Below are 17,852 nucleotides of genomic sequence, written 5' to 3'. Positions count from 1 at the left end.
TAAAGACATAGCAACAGAAATTATCCTAAATAAAATACTAAATAAAAAAAAGATTGGAAAAAAATAGAACAAGAGAAAGCTGTGAGACCATATTAAACTGTTTAACATGCAGGTAATTGGAGTCCTGGAATTGTGGTGGTGGGCTGGTGGATTTTTTTTTTCAGGGGGGGAGAGTAGGGGGAGGGAATATGATAGAAAAAACCCTTTGTAGAAATAATGGCTGAGAAATTTCTAAGTTTGATGAAAACTGTAAACCCACAGTTCAGTGAAGCTTAACATAACTTAAACATCAAAACCTCATAAATGAAACCTGAGACATGTTTGGATATCTCTCCCCACCTACTTAAACATACATTCCTAGCTAGTTCTGCTAGACCTGTGAGGTCCAAACGGTATCCATTAACTACATGAAATGAGTACTTGAAATGTGGCTAGTGCAGTTGAGGAACTGAATTTTTAATTTCATTTAGTTTTAATTAATTTAAATTTAAAAACTAGTGCTCAATTTGGTTATAAGAAAATGTTAAGTATGCTTGAAAAAACTTAGGTACATACTTTTTCAACTGTAAAATTTATAAAATATATATATGTATACAGAACAAGTATTTCTAATTGAAATTTGCATTTGAATTGAGATGTGGTCTAAGTGTAAAATATATACAGTAAGTTCCCTACATACGAACCTTCAAGTTACGAACTTTTGAAGATGCGAACGTGCGTTTGAATGTCCAGTCACATAAGTTAGTTCATGTGTCTGGCGTACATTATCATGCGTGTGCATCCTCTACAAGTGGTTGTGCTTTTGTGTACTTTACTGTACAGTACTGTAGAGAGTACAGTAGTACAGTATCTTTATTTCAAACCCAGGATGCCCGCAATTTGTTCACGATTTTCATGGATTTGAGAAGGTGGATGAGGAGTCCAAAGAGGTCTTCAGTGACCATCAGCAAGAAGCTGGAGCTAGATCTGCAAGAGGACGACTTCACTGAACTCCTTGCTGTGCAACATGAGGAGCTTACTAATGAAGACCTGATGGAATTGGAGGCCCAGAGACAGGATGAAGAGAAACAAGAGGAAGAAGAAGTAACTGAAGAACCGAAGAGATTCACGATGCAGGAAATGGTAAGGGGATTTTCTTGTTTTGAGGAAGCACTGTTAGTTTTTGAGGCACAGGACTTGAACATAGAATGGTACATGAAGGTTGCAGCAGCAGTTTGGAATGCAATCCAGTGTTACAGTGTCATCTATGACAAGAAAAAAGAACTACTACTTAGACATCACTGGATCATTTTTTCAAGAGGGTAGATAGAATTGAATCCAGCAAAGAACCAGAACCTGTGCCATCAACGTCAGGTGTGAGTGAAATTGCAGCTTGCCTTCCGTCTCCTATTGTTGATGATCCTTCATCTCTACCATCTCCCACCTCTTCTCCCTCCTGCAGTCAGTAACTCTTCTTGCCTGTTCACTCGATTCCAGCCCATGTATGCCAGCTGTTATACTGTACTACTGTAATTTTCAAGGTACTGTACTGTAAGGTTAAAAATGTTTTCTTTATTTTTTGTGTTTGTTTTTTTATGTATTATTTGAGTGAAAAGTATTATAAACATATTAGAGTAGAGTACTATATAGCCGATTGTGTTAGTTGGATACCTAGGCTAACTTTGTTGGATTTACGAACAAATTGGACTTACGAGCGTGCTCTCAGAACGGAACTAGTTCGTATGTAGGGGACTTACTGTATTGGATTTCAAAGATTTAGTATAAAAAGAATGTAGAATATGTCATCAGTACTTTTATATTTATTTTATGTTGAAATATTGTTTTAGATGTATTGGGTTAAGTAAAATATATTATTAAAATTTATTTCACCTGATTGTTTTTACCATTTTTGAATATGGCTACTTGGAAATTAAAAATTACATATGTAGCTCACATTATATTTCTATTGGTTAGCTTTGGGTAAGAAGATCAGTTCCTCATTAGCCATGAGTGCACAAGTAATGTATGATTTGAAGTACTAAAATGCCGTAGTGTTAAAAATAAAATAAATTTTGCAAAAGGTGACCTCTTACTCTGAAAAGAAATAAAATACTTTGAAATAAAATTATAATGTTGTTGCCCCTCTGTTGACAGTAGGAAGGAATGAAAGAAATGAGAGGAAAGGTGAAAAGTAAATCATCCTTAGATTGAAAAGGTACTGAAAAGAATAAAGGTATTAATCAGACATCTAAAGGTGTTTCCAGCAATGCATCTTAGAATGGAAAAACTTCTGTTTGGAAGTTATAAATTCTGGGATGTTTGCTAAAAATTGGTTTCACTACATTACAGTGATACCTCAGGGGTGGATCTCCATTCGGGCAGTGCTGTTTCATATTTTTAAATAAAATGTTTTCCAATATATCACTTAGACTTTTCTCCTTCTTTTTGGTTGTCAGAAACACACAACGTAGCTTAAGAGACAAACTTGGATTTTTTTGGAAGTGATTTGGGTAGTTCCCATAGTCAAAGAAAACACTTGAAATGCAAATCAGAGGAAGATTAGAAACAAGAGAGGCTCTGGAATTCACAGCGGCCAGATCTAAGGGACTCCTTTTTCTGAGTAGCCAACGGTGAGGAAATGTAAGCTGCTACCATTTCGACCAAGCTGTTATTCTGCTCAAGAATCAAATTCCAGAGCCAGAATATTTGATTGACCAAGCTTGGCTCATATAACTAACTCTGGATTAGCTACCCAGACCATCATGAGCTGAGAAGCAGGAAGGGAGGTTTGCTAAAGCATAATCAAGGTGCTCCTACCTGAAGAAAAGAGAAGCGGTGTTAGCTACCTAAACCTAAAAACACCGCTTCAAACCACACATGTCCACTCAACAACCGAGAATAATTAACTCTGAATTTCAGCATTTCCTTATTCTTGGCAAACATAGAGTCTAAGCACTGATTTATTTAGTAGAAATTGGAGTAGCAAATAGTTTATACACCACAGTGGTATATGTCTTACTAAAACAAATTGAACAATGTGTCAAAGTTAGCAATCCAAGCAAGAAGAAAGAAAGAAAAAAATTTTTAAAGGGAAAAATTCAGAGAAGCTAGGACGAATAAGGATATCTTGGTAGCATTACATTAGAGCCCAATGGAACAAATTGATGAACTGTTAGTCAATGTCTATTTCACCTCTCTACTTCCTTTCATTTCTTTAATTTAAGACAGATATTAATGTTTCTGATGGAGAAAGTGTCTCTTAAAATAGTTAAAATACTCCTCTAACTTCAAATTTACTTTGCATCATTTGTTTCTTGACTGACTAGAAGTTTTATTGCACTTTATACAAGACATTGGAGCTACTTTTCAGAAAAAAAAAAAGACTTGGTATACATTGAGGGAGTACAAACAGGACAAAGCAGTAAAACTGTTATTCAGAAGGGAGATATTCGAACACTGAGCAAGTAGGTAATGCCTCTGATTATGAATGATTCTCCTGAACATTTCCGATATTCACAGGCTACTGAAGGTTATATATACACTATTATTTGTGATATCAGGAGGGTTGAGTGTTCCTTTTCAGCATCCAGAAAAAAACTCCAATTCAGACTTCTCGATGAAGGACTGAAAGGGTGACATGTATGTGACATGTGACATGATTATATGTAATATATCTACAAATATATGAAATGTGTGTATGTAGATTATATATGCTTATATACAAATTATACATACTCTCTATATTAATACAATATGTGTGTGTCCTGTACTCTTTTGAAAGTCTGCTACTCCTTGCCCTCCACAACTTTCCTGTATTTCCTCAATCCCCACTCTTGTATTTCTTTCTCTTTGGAGGACTCAGTCTTCTTCCTGACTCATAAATGTGAATCTTTCCCAGATTTTCCATAATTTAGTTATCTGACCTCTCTTTCTTCTATACTATTCATAGATATCATTTAAATTATAGCTTCAACTACCCTTCTATGAGAATGACTTAGATTTCATGTATAAATTTATTCATTCAGTCAACCAATATTTACTAAATATTATACTCTGACTTCTGAGCTAGTATGGGGATTAAAGTTTAATATAACTGTCCTGTCATCATGTATATTTCTAGCTGTGACCTCTATCCCAAGTTCTAGTCAATTAGAAGTTTACTTTAGTTTTCCTGCCATCTCTTCCATGTCAACATCTTTGTCTTAAAGTCTGTTTTATCTGGTGTTTTTATAGGTCCTCCAGCTCTCTTTTGGTTACAGTTTGCATGGGATATCTTTTTCCATCTTTTTACTCTCAATCTAATCTGTGCTTGAATCTAACGTGAGTCTTTTGTAGACAGCATATAATTATATATTCCATTTTTAACCATCCACCAATCTCTGCCTTTTAATTGGAGAATTTAAGCATTACTATTTAATGTAGTTACTGTATTTGCCACTTTGCTGCTTTCTATATGTCTTCTATATGTCTTATGTCTGTCTTTTCCCCTTAATTTCTCCATTACTCACTTCTTTTAAAAAGTTAATAAATAAATACATTCTAGTGTACTATTTTAATTCCCTTGCAGATTCTTTCACTATGTAATTTAAAGTTATTTTCTTAGTGATTTCCTTGGGGATTACAAATGACACCTTAATTTATAACTAGTTCAGATTAACACAAACTTAACTTCAATAATATACAAAAACTGTTTCTATATATCTCCATCCCCCTTTATGTTGCATAAATTACATCTTTAGGCATATGTGCCCATCAACATAGGTTTATAGTTATTGCATCATGTACTTGTCTTTTAAATAAAATGGGAAAAAAGAGGAGTTACAAACAAAAAATTACATTAATACTGTCTAATATTTACCTAGCAATAGTTACCTTTACTGCTATTCTTTATTATTTTGTGTTGATTCAAATTACTGTCTAGTGTCCTTTCATTTCTGCTTGAAGGACTTCTTTTAGCATGTCTTATAAGGCAGGTCTATTAACAATGAATTCTTTCAGTTTTTCTTTATCAGGGAGTATCTTAATTTCTCCTTCATTTTTTGAAGGGTAGTTTTTTTGGTTATAAAGTTTTGGGTAACAGTTTTTTTTTTTTTTTTTCTTTCAGCACTTTGAATATGCTACTTCCTTCTGGTCTCCATGGTTTTTGATGAGAAATCAGCTGTTAATCTTACTGAGGATCTTTTGTACATGATGAGTCTCTTCTGTCTGGCTACTTTAAAGATTCTTTGCCTTTTGACAATTTGATTACAATGTGTGCAGGTGTGGATCTTTTTGAGATTTTCCAACTTAGGGTTCATTGAGCTTTTTGGATATGTTGATTCATATCTTTCATCAAAGTTGGGAAGTATTTGCCATTATTTCTTCAAATATTCTTTTGGCTCCCTTTTTCTCTCTCTCTTTATTTGGGTGTCCAATTACATATGTTAGTTTGCTTGGTGGTATCAGACGGGTCTTTTAGGCTCTGTTCTTTTTTTTTTTTTTTCATTTTTTCTTTTTGCTTTTCAGACTAGATAATCTTAGTTGATCTACCTTCAAGTCCACTGATTCTTTCTCTGCCTGATTAAGTTTGCTGCTGATTTTCCCTAGTGAATTTTCATTTCAGTTGTTATATTTTTCAACTTCAGAATTTCTATTTAGGTCTTATTTAGAAATTCTTTCTCCTTATGAATATTTCCTATTTGGTGAGAAATTGTTCTCATGCTTTCCTTTAGTACTCTAGAAATTGTTTGTTTTAGCTGTTTGAACACATTTAAAATGGCCAATTTAAAGTCTTTATCTAATAAGTCCAACATCTGGGCTTTTTTAGGTATAGTTTTTATTGATTGCTTTTTCCCCCTGTGTTTGGACCATACTGTCTTGTTTCTTTGTATGTCTCATCATATTTTTTTTGTTGTTGAAAACAGGATATTTTGAATATCATATATTCAAATATTATAATCCATCCCTTAGTGTTTTTTGTTGTTTCTTGAACTTGTTTGCTTGTTTAGTTACTAGATTTTAAAGTCTGTAGTCTTTGTTGTGTGTGTCCATTGAAGTCTCTGTTTCATTAATGGTCAGCTAATAACTGAATACAGATTTCCTTAAGTACCTGGAAATAAAGTATGCTGTATAAAACAAAATATTCTGCATAAAGTGGTGTGTACCACTCTTTGTACCTTTTATGAATGCATAATAACAGTCTACGTGATTTGTTAAGATTTCAGTAAGACTCCTGTTTCCTTGAATGTGACATATGCACAGTCTGCACTACATGGGAAATAAGGCTTACATTTAGTTTGTGCATTCCCCAATTATTCATTTGTTCATATATTTTTTCACGAAAGACTACTTGATGATAGATATTGTGAATTTAAGCAAGACACAGATGCTGCTCTTAGGTAGGTCACAGTCTAGCTCTGTGACCTTGGGAAAGTTTCTTAATTTCTCTGAGGATGAAACTCTTCTATGGTATAATAGGAACACTATCCTTGATATCACTGGATTATCATGAGAATTAAATGGGAATATGTATGTAAAACTAGTACAGTTCCTGGTACAAAACTAATGCTTAATAAATACTTTCTTCCTCCCCTTGTCCATTCTCAAAGCAACAGAGACACTTTAGGTAACAATTATCACCATCTGTCATGTGCTACCTCTATGCCAACTGAGTGCAATAGTCTTATTCAATGTTACATTAGTTTGTAAAACATGGCTATGAATTAATTATTAATTAATTAATATAAGTAGTCATTAATAATAAGCTTGAAAGTGGCTCAAAGAGATGAAGCGACTTCCTGAGGACACACAATTGCTAAATTAAGACTAAGAATTTGAATTCAGTTCTCCTTTAGTTCAATACCTATATCCTTAACCTCTTCCCTGTACTTCTGCTGATACTGGTGCTTCTCTCACAAGATGACACAGGCATAAAATCCTTAAGAAAATAGTTCCAGACCAGTAGAACCTAAGAAAGGACCATTCCTTGTCTTTCCTTGGCTGTAGAAATCCAGACTGTGAAAAGGGTGAGTGCGTCATACTGGTATTTCTCCTAGAAGGTTATTTTACTTTGGACAATGCAAAATTACATAAGCCTAAAACTGTGTAATAAACTCCTGGGAAACTGGGCCAGATTGGTTGCATTTCTAATTAATTAGTTAATTGTTTATTTGTTTTTCTGACAGAGTTTTAATTTTTTATTTTAAAGAACAATTATGCTTTTGGCAGAGAAAGAAAGCAAACTTCAGCCGAAAAGATTGAGCTACTAACAGTTCAAACACTGGCTCCCCTCAGTCCCTATTGGAAAAGTTAGCCCATTTGTAGTTCTTAGTCAAGATCGACAAGTTCAAGATCATGTTTTAAAACTAAGGTTCAAATTGGGAGATTGGGATTAACACATACACAGCATTATATATAAAATAGATAACTAATGAGAACCTACTGCATAGCACAGGGAACTCTACTCAGTGCTCTCTGGTGACCTAAATGGGTAGGAAATCTGAAAAAGAGTGGATATATGTATAACTGATTCACTTTGCTGTACAGCAGAAACTAACACAACATTGTAAAACACCTATACTCCAATAAAAGTTTTTTAAAAAAGGGAAAAAACCAAAAAACTAAGGTTCAAAGGAATTTGAGTTGTTTTTACTCTGATTTCTTTCCTGACAGGATCTGGAGCATTCTGCCATAGCTAAAGGTTTCAGATGACTGCAATGCTTGAAGTCACTCAGAGCAGACTGTAAAGTGCAGGAGAGCTAAATGTGTGACATGAACACTCCTGGTAGACCCAAGGGTCATTACGTGCCTGTGAGTTCTTCTCTCTCCTTCTCTTAAAATGTTTCACTTTTTAATGGCCTTAAAGGTATTTACTAAAATAACATCAATAAGACTTGGATCAGGCTTGTATTTAAGGGGTAGAAATATAATTGCTAAATTTTTGAGTTTCTAAAAGCATTGATAAATAAAACAAAGTCTAAAATTAGAGTGCTTTCATACTGTTTGAAGCAATTAAATTGATCATTTATTGACCTGATCCTAAAATCATGAACTTTAGAATATAATTTGCCCGCCCCTTTGTGGCAATAGACTAGATTGTGAGGTTCCTGAGGGCAAGAACTGTAAACAAATAACCCTAACCAACCAAGCCAAAAAAAACAGATAAAAAGGTGAATTGACAAATATTTGTTGAGTACCTATGCTTAGTACCAGGGATACAAAGATAAGCAAGGCTTGTTTATCGTAGGAGGTGGTGTAGTCTAACGGATCACGAGCACAGCTCCTGATGTAGGCTACTGATCTGGTCCAGGTGTTGGCTCCATCATTTACTAGCTGTATGACTCTTACCAGCCAGGTTCCCTAAGAAGCTGACTCTGAGATGGAAAAGAACACAGGAAGTTTAATAAGGGGTACTTTTGGCATCAATACCCAAGGAAAGGATTAGATAGAAGGAGAAGCTGAGCTGCAATGCAATCTAAACGGAGGCCTTAGCTAACCCTGTGAGACACTAAGAAGTGGTATCTGAGTGGAGGCAATCCCCCATGGCGATCGGTTATTGAATGTGGCTGCCTTGAAAAAAGGCATAGTCTTGGGGTGAGGAGGGCCACAGACAACACTTCAAGGAGATGAGAAAGTCAGTAATATCTTGAAGGGGATGTGGAAGGTACATTATAGCTTCCACCACAGTCACCTTAGATAATTTAACTTTGTTGACCCTTGTTTTCTTCATGTGTAAAATAAGTATTTAAAAATATCTTTATAAGGTCAAAATTAAGATTAAATATAACCATACAGGTAACAACCACGTTGTGCCTGGCACATGAGAAGTCACAAAGATTCTCCATTGTCATCTTGTTCACAACTTCTCCAATAAGTAAAACAACTACTCTCTAGAGCATTAGGTTTTCAAAAATGGGTAACCACAATTCCTGCCCTCAAGAAGTCTGGTTGGGGGAGGGCTGGCACATCAAAAGACAGTGCAATGCGATGTGATAAGTGTTCCATTGTTGCCTGGATGCCTTAGGCTGGTCTTCCGGACAAGCTGTTGCTTGAGTTGAGGACTGAAGGGTCTAGTAAGGAACTGGTGGCCAGTGGCTAAGGCAGGGCATTGTAAAAGATTGTGCTGGGGTCTAGGATGGCCAGAACACTGGGTGTAAGACAGAGGGTGGGGAGAGATGAGGCTGATAGGAGCCAGGTGATGAAGGTCTCAAATATCCCAGTATAGGATTTGGATTTATGCTGAAGGTACTGGGGAGTCAAGGAAGGATTTTTAAGTGTTGATGAGCTTGCATTTTACAAAGTCCAGTCTACCACAAAAATAAAGACTAGATTGGAGACAGGTGAGGTGAACACAGAAAGACCCACTGCGAGGTGTGAACTGAGAGCACCGCAATGGGGTTTAGATGAGGGGTCATAGATACCCTCAATTACTGGTTTGAGAGGCTCAGCAGATGGTTGTGCCATTTTCTATGAAATAGGGATATCAGAAGGTGGATCTGACCTGGGTGGGAGGAAGGGGATCAGTTTGGTTTTGGACATCAATGCTGAGATGTTTAGTGCCCATTGATGATTTCAGGGCTGGAGTGCAGAGGGTAATCTGTACAAGAGTCAGAGTTTGGAGTCAGCAAACTGCAGCCGTAGAGAGAAGAGGGTGGAGTGGAAGAGGACTGGCTAATAGCCAGTTAGTGGAAATTGCAACTGAGGAAGGAACGGGATACATGGAAAATCCAGGAGGTTTTTTTAGCTTCTGTGACATATTTTGACAGAATGGAAAAATTCCTATTTCCAAGAAGCAGCTTTCCATCTTTCAATTATTTGAGCAAAGCCACTTCTCTTCAAAAATCAACCTCTCCCTCAAACGGAAGATATGGAGAAAAGAGGAAGAATTTTATTTTTTCAAAATAAGGTGACAAAAAGTTTTCAAACATACCACTTCTAGAAAACTAGCTGTAAAAGGAATTAAAGCACAAGAAAAGTTTTGATAAAGGAATAAAGAGAATGTGAAAAAATGAAAAGGGTGATATTGGGAGTAGAATTATTAAAAATGTTTAGAGACAGGCACCTTTCAACATTGTGTAGCTGCCATCCTAAGTGAAAAATAGGTAAACTAATAGAAATGGATATATTGCAAAGTTTATTACAACTAAAAAATAGTTGATAATGACTTTTAGCATTTCAGATGTAAAAATGGGTAAGGCAAGGGTCAATTTTATGTTCTTACTTTATGAAGATAAAGGTAAAAATTCCCCAAAAATTCTACGGTAAATGAAATACATTCCTCTGTAGGCTATTTGAGATCTAGCTGGGATGAGTTCACTCATTCGGATAGTACATTTTCTTAGATGAGATAGTCTCTCAAGATAAATCTCCTTAGGATGTATCTCCTTTAGGTCTGGCAAACCCGTAAAACAACAGCCAGACGCCGAGATCTTCAATTTGTAGCCTCTCTGACATCTCCTCTGATAGTTTTTTCCTCCGCAGAATGCGAGGCTATCAAGTGCTACCACGCATCGTTCCCGCTAGGCGGCACTCGAAGCTCATCGTCAAGCCGAGGATAAGCCGCCGGCTAAAATCTGCCATAGGCAGCTCGGTTCGTGGAAAATCGCTAATAGTTTGCATTTTATTCATTGAAACTTTAGAACTGATAAATGCTTCTTTATAAACTAGGCAACAAGGCATGCCATATGGTTTAACTGAGCCTGAAAGTAAGTCGTCTTTGGAATCCCTCCTCCTGCTTCATCTCACACTCTGGGGCATCTTGCGCACCAGTAAGGTGAGGCTGCCAGTGACAGCATCAAGTTTGCAGTGATGCCTGGGGTGGCCCTCTCTTCCCCGAGCACCGGTGGCTTGGTATTGATCAAGGAATTGATAAGACCCAACAACCTTGCTCAGCCATGCGCGCAATAGAGGTAACTTCTCTAACAAGCAGCTCAGAGGAGCAGGGTTTTCACTGCTCACTCGCACAAAGGAACCAGGACTGCATGATTGCAGCAGCGCCTGAGGGGCTCAACATTCCAGTAAATTCGGAGAAACAGCTCTCCTTATCTATGAGCTTCCAGGCATTGGAATGGGTACCGATTTTCAAAGACTTCGGGGAAGAGGATAGGACGCGTGCAGCCAGGCTCAGGCTGGAAGTTGTTGACTCCTGTTTGTTGGTATTAAAATGGGACACATGACCCTTCTTCACCAACCTCTTCTGTCAACATAAGCCTACAAGGTAGAACTGGAACCTGGAATCAGGGACAAAATTGAGAACTCTCCCTCCAGTAGCCGTGGGAAAGTTAACACATAGATAATGGCTATGATCTATCATCCATGTCGTCTTTACGGATATAACCCAACACAGGAGAGGTTTGTATGCAATAAAGCAGCACTAGACTGGAAGCCAAAAAGACTTGTTTTCCATGACGCTCTACCACTCAGTCACTGCATTCAGGTAATCTTTCTGGTTTGACTTTTTACCTGTAAGATGAGGGATTTGAAGCAGAAGACTTGACAGGCTCCTTCAGGCATAAACATTCTAGGACTGGAATCTAGAGAAGTAGAGTCTGTCTGCAAACTTCCATGCCACAACCGCTGCAGGAGAGCTGTCTAAATCACAGTCGCTTCTGGGGGAAAGGCAGCTTTGTTACCTATGGGATTTGTGCCCGAGGATCAGTTTAAACCAGGTAATTTCTAAAGTACTTCTAGTTATAATAGACTCTCTGAATCTATATTACTTGTGAGTTGTTGATAAAGTATTAATTGGCTGAGGTCCAAATACCTTATTTTTAATTTCCAAGATTGGTCACAATCCTTTCACATGCCACAAATATCCATATAGCCTCTGGCATGCATATGATTAGTGTCTACATGGGGAATGGACTTAAATGTACAGCCCAAAGCAGTAAGTACTCCACTAGAGGAATGTACAAGGTACTAGGGGTTCAGCTTCCTGGGCATCCCAGTGGCAATATGCCATGCAGAGCTGGAAGATGGCATGTCTGGAGTTGAGGACTCACAGAGGGCTCACCGTGTCTGGAGTTGAGGGCCTGGAGAAGTAGCTGGGTCAGGAAGGGCCTTGTTCATTGCAGCACATGTCAAGAACAGGCTCTACCACGCAGACGGCCAATACTGTTTGCTGATTAAATGCCTGAATTCATACAGATTACAAAGTGTTGTGTAACTGAGAGCAATGTCTAAAAAGTTTCTGCAATATTTCTCTAGACAGAATCTAAGGCCAGCATAGATTGTGTCTTTGTTGCTGTCATTTTTGCAGAAATTCCATGGACGTGGACAGGAATCTCAAATTGGTTAAATTTAAGGAAATTCTTATTTCTGTATCTCAAAATACAAATTTCTTAGACTACATCTCTTCTCATCCCAGCAGAAGCTTGTGAAAAAAGAATGGAATAATGTTATTCAAATAATATTTATTTTCAAACATTTTTAAGTTGAAAACGCCCTATGTAATAAAATGAGGAACCTACTAAGGCACAAGGCATACAGTCTGTTTAGTCATGATGACCATTCTGTACCGTGAAAATAAATTTAGGATGTGACTTCCATATCAGGTTTTATGCCTTGACAGTGCACTAAATCAATATTATTCCTCTGACATATTTGAAAGGTGAGACTAAACCAAAAGAAAAATGCTTCCAAGAATAAGTCTGAGGGAATTTGATGTCTGACAACAAATAGATCAACTTCCTTCATTTCCCTATTTCTTTGTGTCCTTAAATAATATGCTCTATTTGCCTTATGCATTTACACTGGACAATTCATTTTAACTTTCAGTGTTTATAGAACAATTTGTAAGCATCACTCATGAAACAAAACTTATTGGAAAGACAGCAGAAGCAGGAAGTTGAGATATCCTAAGTTTTGGCTTTATGCTTCTATTGAAAGAAAATGTAGAGATAATGTTGTGTGTGAAGGTAAGGGGGTAGGAAAGCAGAACACTCCAGGAGCTGAAAAAGGCTAATATAACTCTAGGAAATGAGAAGCAGAGTGATAGATGACCTTGAGAGGTGAGCTCCAACTGACTGTCAACTTGGGTGCATTAAATGTGTATTTCCATGAAAATATCTATTCACACAGAGATCCCACTATCACCAAGTAAAACTATAAAAGGTAGGAATGTGGATAGTCCAGGACTGCAGGTAGCTTTCTCTTCTCCTCTTAAGTCTCCAGACTGTGACTGAATTGTGACCTTTTTATAACACAGCTTGGTGGGCACTGGGTGAGGCAGAAATGCCTGACTGACACACAGCTTTACCTGTGCACAGAAGAGCATGCTTAGCACCTATGCCACACCCATGCTGCCCCGGGGCTATGGTGATATTTCCAGGCCATGGGAGATGCCAGGTCCACAGCTGCACACTTGACACACCCTTTCACATGTCCTCCTTTCAACAAACCAAATTGGTGAACACTATCATTATCTCCATTTTAAATGAGCACTGAGGCTCAGAGAGGCAAAGTAACTTGCTCCACTTGGTAAGAAGCAGAGCCAAAACTCAAACTTAAGTCTGTTAAATTTTTTTTTTTTTAAATTTATTTATTTATTTATTTTTTGGCTGTGTTGGGTCTTCGTTTCTGTGCGAGGGCTTTCTCTAGTTGTGGCAAGCGGGGGCCACTCTTCATCGCGGTGCGTGGGCCTCTCACTGTCGTGGCCTCTCTTGTTGTGGAGCACATGCTCCAGACGCGCAGGCTCAGTAGTTGTGGCTCATGGGCCCAGTTGCTCTGCGGCATGTGGGATCTTCCCAGACCAGGGCTCGAACCCGTGTCCCCTGCATTGGCAGGCAGATTCTCAACCACTGCGCCACCAGGGAAGACCAAGTCTGTTAAATTTTAAAGTATATTCTTAACTAGTATTGGATTAAGAGGTAAGTGAACTTGGAAGGTTCTGGGGCTCCAAGAACTGGAGAAAATTAGGAAATATCTTGTAGATATGAAATGTTCAGAAAAGTAAACCCAACAGGGTTTTACAAAATACTTTGAGGAAGACATTGTAAATATATCCATGTTATCTATATCAACCTTTATCGAGGAATTAATGTATTACCTAGCTAAAAAGTGAAAGACATTTCTAAATGTATTTATGTCTTTCAGCACATACAATAAAAGTCTTATTTTGAACATAAAGTTGTTCATATACTATAAAAACAGTTTCTCCAAGACCCTACTAAATAAATCATTGCGTTTCTGAAGGATTGAAGTCTGACACAGTGAATTATCAGCCTCCTAGACGGAAAGCCCCTCTGCTTTTGTCTGTCCCAGCTTTGTCCACTGTATTCGTATTTGTCTGGTCTTCTTTCCTTCATTTCCGGGGCATGAGCCCAAATGTTGTAACTTGTTCTTCTTTTATCATGCATACTTTAATTATTTCAACTATAGGCCATCTCTCACTTCTTCCTCTGTCTTCCAATTCCTGTTCATTTATCACAAGGAAATCATTAATCTATTCTAAGCAAAAACACAGCCCTTATTTTGATTAATGAGCATAAAATTAGAGCCGGTGATTGATAGCCTTTTGTGAAACATGAATGCATGAAGACACTAAAAATAGAATTAATTGTCAGATAATTATGGCACTGAAAGGGGTTACCTTGTATGGCAGTAGGTGGGCCTTTAGGGCTGACATGGCTTCACTCTAGCTAATGTACAGAAGGCAGGGAGGGAGCCAGTGGTTACTTTGCTTCCGTGACCTTGTGCCCCATGTGTGCTGCGTGAGTCACCAAACTAGAGGTTGGCCTCCATGAGAAACCTGGGAGAATTTGGAGAGCCATTTTTGTATCCTTATGGCAAATCTTTTGCACTGTTTGTTGGCTTTGGTGGGCTATTTAGTTGAGGTGGTCAGAGTTGTCATTTTTGAGCAGACTACAAATCTGTATCATCTCTTTGTGTTTGGCCTGGCTCTCTTTGAAATCTCCCATTAGATTCTTTACAAAAGTCTCCACTTAGGTTCATCTGTACCATTATTCTAGATTCCACACATATGGAATAGAGACGTAGACATACAGAATGGACATGTGGACACAGTGGGGGGAAGAGGAAGGTGGGACAAATTGGGAGATTAGTTTTGACATAAGTACACTACCATGTGTAAAATAGATAGCTAGTGGGAACCTGCTGTAAAGCATAGCGAGCTCAGCTCGGTGCTCTGCGACGACCTAGATGGGTGGGATGGCGGGGTGGGCAGTGGGAGGGAGGTCCAAGAGCGAGGGGACATAGGTATACATACAGCTGCTTCAGTTCATTGTACAGCAGAAACTAACACAACATTGTAAAGCAATTTTACTCCAATAGAAAAAGTCTCCACGTACCTTTCATCTCTAATCAAACTGTTTCCCTCAAGCCCTGTATGTCCACATAAATATTTGTTGTTAAATTATCCTTGTTTAATCACCAGTTCAAAACCATTTTGCCCCATTGCAAACATTTTACCCCATTGCAAACATTTTACAGATTTCCATTATCTTATAGATTAAAAAAGCATTTTAAGCTTAATTTGATAAACCATCGCCTACGAAATGGGTCACGTGGAAGTATGGTTAGAACAAAAACCATTTGTAAACCAGACAGAGCCTATTCAAGCCTTCAAAATGTGAAATATAGGGTAAATGATGGAATAACATGGTTAATGAATGACATTCGGTCTGTCCACCAATATCAGTTTAATGAAGGATTTCCACTGTATTTCAGGTTTACGGGCATGCACCTGAATGGCCAACAATGATGGTACACAGGGTTGGATGTCAGAGTCTGTTCATTTATAAGTTCCTACTATGTGATAGACTGAGTTTTCACACTCCATTTAGGCCTCCACAGTGCTATAGTTTGAATGGCACTATCTTTCTTTTACAGGAGACAGGTAGGTTGAGGAATTTGCCATGAGTCAAACACACCGTAGATGGTGGTGTTAAACACATATCAGTAACCATTAGTTTAAAAATAATTTTAAAAAACTACAAAGTAATGCATGCTTAATGTAGAAAAGTGAGAGAATACAGATTCATGAAAAGAAGGAAATAAAATTCCTTTGTAATTCCATCAAGTAGATAACCATGGCTATGATTTTACATATTTATTCTTTATTTAATCTTTATTTATTCTTATATTTTACATATTTATTCTTTCTGTATACCTTTTTTCCTTATAAAAGTGAGACCATACTGTCTTGAAATCTGCTTCTTTCAAGTAGTGGTATTTCATGTACATCTTTAAATCTTCTGCAACCTTGCTTTATTGGGTACAAAAGAGTCTACCTTTTTATCTATTATAAAATATTTAATAAATCACCTTAGCAGTGGAAATTTTGGTTGAAGTGTTTGAGATAAATGCGACACATATCCCTTAAGCAAGATCTTTAAATATCACATATATTTCCTTGGTTTAAGTTCCTAGAAGTGTAATTCCTAGGTTGAAGGCTATGAACATTTTTAATAGTTTTGCTGTATGTAGTCAGATCAGCTCCAGAAATATTATTCTTAAACCAATTCCCACTGCCACCAGCAATACACAGACTTCATTTCTCCAACTCTAGTAAAAATACCATTAAAAAAATATATACATATACATATACATATATATAGCAACTATTTTTGATTAGTGAGGTCAAACTTTTCTCATTTTATTATATATTTGAATTTCTTCTTTTTCTTAACCTTTGCTTTAAATACTAAATGTTAAAATTAGCCCAAAACAAGACAAAACTGTGATATTGTGCCATTATTGTATCCCCTCTGAAGGAAGAAGAAAAACATGATCTTCTCTGATAACAAATTACTTTTGGGATGAAAAACAAATTAACTGAATGAGACACCTGGGCCCATTAGGTATATTTCCGTGATGCTTGTCACCATAGTACACATGGAGTCATGCATTTCTGGTCTTCATTTTAGTACTAAAACATATGAGTCCCTGATAGGTTTTAGACTAATGTACAATGGGCAAGGGATATGAAAAACAATTAATCCTAATTAACCTGACCTGAGTTCCACAAGGCACACCGTTCCCCTGAATTTTGGAGGATTGTATCCAAATGCCTGCTGGAGAGCTCCACTTGGATAACCTATAGTATTTCAAACTCAGCGTGTCCCAAACTGAATCTACGCCCCTCTCCCTAAACCTTCCCCTCCCTGCGTCACTCTCTTCCTCAGTTGGTAGCACAACAATCCACAGAGAGTGTCAATCCCCAAGACTTAAATTTTCCTTTCAAATACCTCTATTTTCTCTACTAGTTCCCTAATTTAGGTCTTTAATTATTCAATAAATATTTTTGAGCACCTACTATGTGCCATATCTTTCTAAGCTTGGTAGTGGTGGGGGCAGGCAAGGGTTAGAAGAAAGTAGACAAAGCTTCAGAGCTTCCTTTTGGAGGAAGCTCTGAAACAGACAATAAGAAAGTAAGAAATCTGCAGCTGAAGTGACTGTCTTGAAGACTATTTGAGGTTGCCTAAAAAGACAACATTTAACTTAAAATTTGGAGAAGAGCCAGACAGTTAGGATTCTGGATACAGCATTCTAGACAGGGGATATGGAAAGGTTAGGTGGCAGAAGACCTTAACAGACTCAAGAAACAGAAAGGTGGCCATGTGGGCTGGTGTTAGGGAGAGGAGTTGGCAGGGTAAAACCATGTTTGGAGGCCACATAAAGGAGTTTGAATGTTACAATACTAAACATGATAGGAAATCTTTGAAAGTTTTTAAGTACAGATAAAAACATTATGTGATTTACATTTTTCAAAAAGAACACTATGGCAACTATGGGAGACTAGATTATAGTGGGGCAAAGATGGAAGCAGGGAGATCAGTTGATAGATTCTCAGAGTAGTTCACCTGAGATATTTTTGTGGTTTGGACCAGGGAGATGGCAGTGGAGATGAAGAGAATTGGATAAATTCAAGGTATAAG

This window comes from Balaenoptera musculus, chromosome 17 (assembly GCF_009873245.2).
Source record: "Balaenoptera musculus isolate JJ_BM4_2016_0621 chromosome 17, mBalMus1.pri.v3, whole genome shotgun sequence".
Classification (NCBI taxonomy): domain Eukaryota; kingdom Metazoa; phylum Chordata; class Mammalia; order Artiodactyla; family Balaenopteridae; genus Balaenoptera; species Balaenoptera musculus.
Note: the sequence above shows the minus strand (reverse complement) of the source record.